The 6,414-nt window shown below is 51.1% G+C and overlaps 1 non-coding gene across 1 annotated transcript; it reads left to right on the top strand.

Annotated features, from left to right (window-relative positions):
- The first annotated feature begins 2,313 nt into the window (after positions 1 to 2,313).
- Positions 2,314 to 2,395, top strand: TRNAS-CGA (transfer RNA serine (anticodon CGA)). The gene has a single exon. It is a non-coding gene; the product is annotated as a tRNA-Ser (tRNA).
- Positions 2,396 to 6,414: the final 4,019 nt, after the last annotated feature.

The following is a 6,414-nucleotide window of genomic DNA, read 5'->3' as shown; positions in this document are numbered from 1 at the left end:
CCTACTGTCAGAGAGGTGGTATTGAGTGTGTAAAGTGTGTAGTTGTTAGGCTGTGATGTTGGGGTAATAGAGGGTCTTTGATGTGTTAGATGCCCCCAGACATGCTTCCCCTGCTGTCCCAGTGTCATTCCAGAGGTGTTGGCATCATTTCCTGGGGTGTCATAGTGGACTTGGTGACCCTCCAGACACGGATTTGGGTTTCCCCCTTAACGAGTATCTGTTCCCCATAGACTATAATGGGGTTCGAAACCCGTTCGAACACACGAACAGTGAGCGGCTGTTCGAATCGAATTTCGAACCTCGAACATTTTAGGGTTCACTCATCTCTAGTCAAGTTCAGATAATTACATTCATCAGTTAAAAACAAGTTAAAATACACAATCGATGTAATGTTGATAACATGTAATACATCATACATTATTAGCCTCAATTTGTGACATTTTTCTCTATAGAGCGTAATTCTTTTATTAAATGTGCACCAATTAGCGCTACCCCTAATTCACCTTCCGCCACCAGCACATCTATACAACGGATCTATAAAAGGGAACTACATTGCTATTCTTATACTGAAACTGTAACATTTGTCGTGATCCCTGATTATCTATTGGTTTGCAACAATGAGGCAGCAACTGTCTTCCTAATTACATCATGGAAGGCAGATTTGCATATTCTTCCCATAGTTCCTTGCAAAGTGGAGTGCTAAAGGCTTAACAAGTCTCCGCACACCTATATGGTGGTCTCTCCCTAAGGAGTGACAATATCCCCCGAACCCTGTCTAAGCCTCTCACCTCTAGCAGGTTATAGTCCTCTCTACATCGGGCTGAAGAGATCCAACCAGATCGAAACAGCTGTCCTCGATTGAGAGACTATAACCTGGTAATAATCCCAGCGTCATTGCTAAACAAAGGCCTCTTGGAAGGTCGGGCATGAGGCTAAAGGGAGCAGCCATTATTGGGTTATTTCACTGGAATCCTGTCTTAAGACAGGCTTGCACATTCCAGTGAGCGCCCTCTATTGGTTTGCAACAATGAGGCAGCAACTGTCTTCCTAATTACATCATGGAAGGCAGATTTGCATATTCTTCCCATAGTATCAATCTATTAGAGACGAACCCAAACAGGAACTACATATATACACTACCTTTATCCTGGTTCCTGTGCTATGGGGCAGGGACAGTAACCTAGCCTACTCCAAACTCCTCCCCTTCATTCTTATAAATAATATAGGACTAGACAAAGCTGTTCCGTTTAGGTCTATAGTGGTCTCTTGTTGTCTACACCTAATTCCCTATACCACAGGATTATAAACGCCTATCGAACAAAGAAGCTGAGTAAATCCGTCTAGCTACGTATATCAATCTATGGAAAACTATAACGGATCGTACCAGGTATCGCTAGATGTAAACAGCGATTTATCTTGCACTCCTTACTAGCGGAAGTAGCTGAAGTAAAGACTTTTTTCCTATATCGCACATTCCCTGTCGTCCTCAACAGCGGCGCAATGTGGGGTATTTCTGCCCCTGTGTGCTGGTAGGACAGGCGGATATTTAATTAGCCAATCAAATGCGTGGCAGGCCCTATAAGAGGGCACAAGAACCTCCCCTCTGCGTGTTTTTTTCTGTCCTGTGTGGACAGAGGACAGGTGGGAGGACTTGTGTCCTCTTTGAGAAGCTCAGCAGGATCACTCACCTCCTGAGCGGTTGTTTTCTTCTTGTCACCTTCTGTGCCCTGCGGGGAGAAGGTGCTTGTTAGCCATGTGTGGCTACCCCCCTCTATCCCCCCTGCCCCCCCTCTCCTCCGCTTCCCCTGCTCCTTGTGACTTACCTGACATTTTGGTGAGAGTCCGGGGACTCCGCATGCCACCTCTGGTGGCCGCACGGACTGCCGGCGGGTGGAACCACACTGTTGTGTATCCTGTTCCCCGCCGGCCGCTGTAAGCGCGCACTTCCGGTTTCGCCGGAAGTATCATAGCGCCATGGCAACGGCCTGGCGCTGGTGGCCGCTCACTCAGGGAAGATTCAGGCCTTATTAAAGGCCGGAAAAGACGGGGAGATGTGGGGGTAAGTGCCCGTGTTAAGGGCCTCTTGGTGGGGGGGAATGTATATCTTTGCAGACCCCTGATTACAGGGTTAGTTGTCTGGGCAGGTTGCCTCACCTGCTTTGATTGTGGCTCCACCCACTTCCAGCCGGCCAGAATTAAGAGGCTGGCTGGCCTGGTGTCAGAGACCTTCCTGCAGTATCTGCTGAAGGCGTGCGATTGTGGTGTTCATTGATCTTGAACTCTTTTCCAGTTTGCAAACTTTATTGGGAACCGGCTGTGATGGCCGAGTGGTTAAGGTTTTGGACTCGAAATCCAATGGGGTCTCCCCGCACAGGTTCAGATCCTGTTCACAGCGCCAGCCCGGCTAGCTCAGTCGGTAGAGCATGAGACTCTTAATCTCAAGGTCGTGGGTTCGAGTCGCACGTTGGGCGCCAAGTCACCTCTCTGTCCGGTCTACAGGACCTGGTAAGATTTACCCTTTTTTTAAAAGCTGGTATGATGTCATGGTGACAGTGTTGCATGGTCTATTATCTCTCTCTGTAGGATATGTCATCCTCTACTACCCCTCCTGGGGATGGTAGGAGGAAAACCTCTTCCAAGAGGAAACATCTTTCCTGCTTCGATTGCGACACACCGCTCCCTGATGGTAGGTAGCGGCTTGAAAGGTTGTGCCCTGCGGGGTACTACTGGTCCTATAACTTGCCTATTTTCAGGCTATGAGTGGGCCCGTTGTCGCGGGTGCAGAGGTCCTCCACCTGTGGAGCCCTCTCCCAGAGATATGATGGCATGGGTCAAGGAGATGGTGAGTTTGGGCATCGCTTGGGTAAATAGTTTTTCCCTTGCTTGTACTCTCCTTTTTGTTTTGCAGGATGATTCCCTCAAAGGGATCCATTGCACCTTGTCTCAGCTCACCAGGAGACCATGCTCTGAGCTCCGTTCCTCGTCTCTCCCCCCCCCCCTTGTAACACCTGCGGGTGGCAGAGGATGATTCCTCCGAGGACGACTCAGTTATTCCAGCAGAACTGCGTTCCATTATGAACAAACGGGCAGGCTGCTGAAGTCCATCCGGTCTACAGTGGGCCGAGATGTTGACGGGGAAGCCTCCACGTCTGCCTCTGGGGGACATATTGCCTTCCATGCGGACGCCACGCTGACCGACCTTATGGTGCAGCAGTGGAAACAGCCAGAGAAAGGACATTCGCTTTCCAGGATCTTCAAGTGGGATTCCTGGGGGCCTCCCCCGAAGGTGGATTTGGCCATAGCAAAGCTGTCCCGCTGAACCCTGGTGCCCTTGGAAGATGGTTCAAATCTTCAGGACCCTCTGGATCGTAGGGCGGACTCCGTTCTGAAGAAGGTCTACTCAGCTTCCTCCGCGCAAGCCTCTGTGGCCATAGCCTCCTCTATGGTTGGTGACTTTTTCCGCAACCGCTTTGCCGCCTTGGAGCGGGATATAGACTTGGGCGTAGACAGAGATGAGATTCTGGCCTCTATGAAAAGAGTTCATAGGGCTGCAGATTATTTGGCGGAATCCTCCTGCCATCAATTTAAAATCTCCGCCAAATCTATGGCGTTGTCTACTGCGGCCCGTAGACCCCTTTGGCTAAAGCCTTGGCGGGCAGATTTTGCGTCTAAAGCAGCACTCTGTGCTCTCCCCTTTGAGCCGGGAAGGGTGTCTGGCCAAAGCTTAGACGCCATTATGGAGGGATTAGCTGAAGGTAGGGGAAGGTCCCTACCTCAAGCATCCAGGGGCAGACGTGCTCCCCCTAGAGGCAGAGGTTCTTCCTCTAATTATAGACGCCCTTCCCAACAACGGCGTTTTAGATATCGCCCTAGGGGAGCTGGTCGTGGCGCTTCCAAGGAGGACACCAAGAGGAAGCCTGAGTTTTGACGTGGGGCAGCTCCCTGTGGCCCCCCTTCCTGTGGGAGGACGTCTTTCCTCCTTTTCCAGAGCATGGTTCACCCATATCCAAGACCCATGGGTGTTGAAGATCATACAACACGGGTATCACATCGACTTTCATCTTCCACCTCCAGATCGGTTCGTTTCCACCCAAACTCTTCCACCTTCTCAGCAGGCCAGTCTAGGAGCCTTGGTTGCCGAATATGTTACCAAGGGCGCCCTGGAGAAGGTACCAGCCTCAGACCTCGGTCTGGGAGTCTACTCCCCCGTCTTTCTGGTCCCCAAGTTCACCGGGGGCTGGAGGATGATAATAGATCTGAGGTACCTCAATCGGTTTATCAGGAAGAGGTCATTTCGAATGGAAACCGTGGATTCCGTGGCTGTGTTTCTTCAGCCAGGAGAGGTGATGGTTACCCTCGATTTGAAGGACGCCTATCTACATGTCCCCATTGCTCATTTCCACAGGAAGTTCCTCAGGATTGCCGTCGCTATGGCCGGCCACAGGGAGCACTATCAATTCACAGCTCTGCCATTCGGCATCACATCCGCCCCACTGGTATTCACCAAGGTGATCGCTCCGGTCGCTGCGACCCTCAGACTTCAGGGTCTTTTCATCGTCCCTTATCTAGACGACTGGCTACTGAAAGCTCAGTCTCCTGCTGCCCTCCTCCAGCAGCTCAACCTTGCCATCAACTTCCTACAGGAGTTAGGATTATCAATTGGGAGAAGTCCGAAATCGTTCCATCCACCTGAAGAAAATTCCTCGGATTTATAGTGGATTCAGAAGCGATGCAGATCTTCCTCTTTAGTCCAAGGAAGGAAAGAATCCAAGCCAGTGCACGATTCCTATTGCGCACTCGGCAGGTAACCATCCGGACCGCCATGAGAGTCCTGGGCCTGATGTCATCCTCGGCCAGGGCGGTGCCTTGGACTTTATGGCATTTGCGTCCCCTGCAGATGGAAGTGTTGAGAACCTGGAACAGGTCTCCACGGGGATTGCACAAGAAGATCTGCCTTTCTCCCGCTACCCGTCTTTCCCTCAGATGGTGGATACACCTGAAAGACGGAAGGTCCACGGTCCCGACAGTGTGGACCCTGTTGACAACAGATGCATCCCAGTGGGGATGGGGAGCCCATTGTCAAGACAAAACTGTACAAGGACGATGGAGATGTCCGGAGCTGGGGTCATCCAATCTCAAGGAACTCAGAGCAGTGTACCTGGCCCTAGTACACTTTGCCCCAGAATTGAAAGGCAAGTCTGTCAAAAACCGGTCAGACAATATGACGGTGGTAGTCTATATAAACAAACAAGGGGGCACCAGGTCACCAACCTTGCTGAGAGAGACGAATCTCATATTTGCCTAGGCGGAGAAGAATCTGGTCCAGTTATCCGCTGTTCACATAAAGGGCTCCCTGAACATAGTAGCGGATCAGCTGAGTCAGGGTATTACCGTATCAGGAGAATGGTCTCTCAATCCAGACGTATTTCAACAGATCGTCCAGAGATGGGGTCTCCCGGAGGTCGATCTTATGGCTACCCGACTCAACGCCAAGGTGGGGACCTTCTGCTCTCTGTACCAGGAGGACAATCCCTTGGCGGTGGATGCCCTGTCCATCCCATGGAGGTTCAGGCTGTTTTACATATTCCCTCCAATTCCAATCATACCGAAGGTATTGATAAAAATAAGACAGGACCAAGCCTCGGGAATAGCCATAATCCCGTTCTGGCCAAAAAGGGCTTGGTTTGCTCAGCTCATACAAATGAGTCAGGGCATATATTGGAGGCTTCCCCCACTCCCAGACCTGGTAACCCAAGGAGAGCTGAGATGCCAGGATCTGAGGAGACTCAACCTGACAGCCTGGAGGTTGACCAGTCCCTATTGAGAAATAGAGGACTGTCACAAGCCGTCTTGAAGACCCTATCCAGCGCCAGAGCAGATTCGACTAACAGGAACTACCGTCGAATAGGTAACATCTTTAATGCCTGGTGTCTGCAGCATCAAGTGGACTCCACCGATCCCCCTACGGAGGTGATCCTGGACTTCCTTCAAGACGGACTAGACAGAGGTCTTGCTGCGGCCACACTTAAGGTACACGTAGCGGCCCTGTCCGCCTATCTGGGGAGGCGTTTGTCTCAGGATCCTTTAGTGAGCACCTTTATTAAAGGGGCAACTAGGCTGAGACCGGTGGTAAACACCCCTGTCCACCAATGGGACCTTATTCCGGTCCTGAACGCCCTATGTGGCCAGCCATTTGAACCTCTGGAAGAGGTCTCCCTCAAGTCGCTAACCGGCAAAATGGCGCTGCTATTGGCAGTCACACCTGCCAAACGCGTTAGTGAACTACAAGCTTTGTCCGCTGAGGAGCCATATACCACCTTTTTCTCTGACCATGTACAGCTTAGGTTCCTCCCTGGGTTTCGTCCCAAGGTGCCATCTGCTGTAAACAGGAACCAACTGATTTCCCTTCCAGTA

The sequence above is a fragment of the Leptodactylus fuscus genome, unplaced genomic scaffold (genome assembly GCF_031893055.1).
Source record: "Leptodactylus fuscus isolate aLepFus1 unplaced genomic scaffold, aLepFus1.hap2 HAP2_SCAFFOLD_172, whole genome shotgun sequence".
NCBI lineage: Eukaryota > Metazoa > Chordata > Amphibia > Anura > Leptodactylidae > Leptodactylus > Leptodactylus fuscus.
This window is presented reverse-complemented; position numbering and strand designations above follow the sequence as displayed.